Below are 1,387 nucleotides of genomic sequence, written 5' to 3'. Positions count from 1 at the left end.
TCCTCCTCGCGCTCCCGCTCCCGCAGCAGCGCCGCTGCTGCCGCCGCCTCCTCCTGCAGCAGAACCTCTCGCGAGATTCACCCCTCTAACACCTCCTCCCCCCCCCCGCCCCAATCCGATCCAACTCCAGCACTGCTTGGGTTATCACGAGAGAGGACCCAACAGGCTGCCTGAGCTCCCACAACGCTGTCCGAGGTGCTGCGACCCGGGAAAGGCTTGCAGAGCGCAGGTGGGCCAGCAGGGGGCAATGTGGGGGCGGAGTCGGGATGCAGGGATTGAGCAGGGATGCTGGAGGAGAGGAAGGAGTGAGGGAGAGGGCAGTGATGAGGAATGGAGTGGGAGGAGAACAGACAGGAAAAAGAGAAAGGTTGGGAGAGAGAGACAGAAGCAGGGAGGACAAGGACTGTGACACGTCCACAGACAAATCAATCAAGAAAGAGACACAGAGAAGAGAGGGACGGAGGGAGAGAGAGGAGGAGAAGAAGGGAGCGAGAGAGAGAGAGATGGAGGGAGGGAAAAGAGAGAAGGAGAGGGGGGGAGGGAGAGAGAGGAGGAGAAGAAGGGAGTGAGAGACAGAGACGGAGGGAGGGAAAAGAGGAGAGGGAGGGAGGGAGAGAGGGAAAGAGAGGAGGAGAAGAAGGGAGGGAGAGAGAGACAGAGACGGAGGGAGGGAAAAGAGAGAAGGAGAGGGAGGGAGGGAGAGAGAGGAGGAGAAGAAGGGAGTGAGAGAGAGACAGAGATGGAGGGAGGGAAAAGAGAGAAGGAGAGGGAGTCAGGGCTGGAGAGAAAGAGAGAGGAGGGAAGGAAGAGAGAGAGAAGTAAGGGCACTTCTCTGGGCCTCCATTTCCCCATCTGTAAAATAAGGAAAATGGACGAGATGATCGCTAAACTTCTTTCCAGCTCTGACATTCTTTAGCAACAGTGAGAAACAGACTGGTCCAGGGGGACAGATGCAAAGAGCTGGGTGAGAGGGGACAGAAACAGTGATGGAAAAGGAGATGGAGAAACATGGAAAGACAGAGCCACATAGATACACTGGGTGGGGATAGTGAGACAGACTGAAAAACAAGAGGCAAGGACAGAGAGAGGAGAAAAGACATGGAAAGACAGAGAGCAAGGGTTGATAGATGCACAGAGATACATAGAGAAAGCCTGTGTAGAAGGCACATGTCTGGTTTGTGAGGTTTCTTTTTTTATTTAAAATGGTATTTACATAGAATACAGATTGTCAGATTTCGGTCACCAGGATAAGTCACCCTGTTGCTCCTTACATGCCCACTCTCAACCCCTCTCTCAGCCCACCCACACAGTTCTGGGTCCTAAAAGGAAATTTTCTGGGGGAGGGAGACACTGAAAGGATTCTTTCCCAGGAATAAGGGCTAATTGT

Source organism: Vombatus ursinus, unplaced genomic scaffold (assembly GCF_900497805.2).
Source record: "Vombatus ursinus unplaced genomic scaffold, bare-nosed wombat genome assembly UNPS02000749.1, whole genome shotgun sequence".
NCBI classification, from domain to species: Eukaryota; Metazoa; Chordata; class Mammalia; order Diprotodontia; family Vombatidae; genus Vombatus; species Vombatus ursinus.
The sequence above is the reverse complement of the archived record's forward strand: the minus strand, read 5'-3'. Positions refer to the sequence as shown.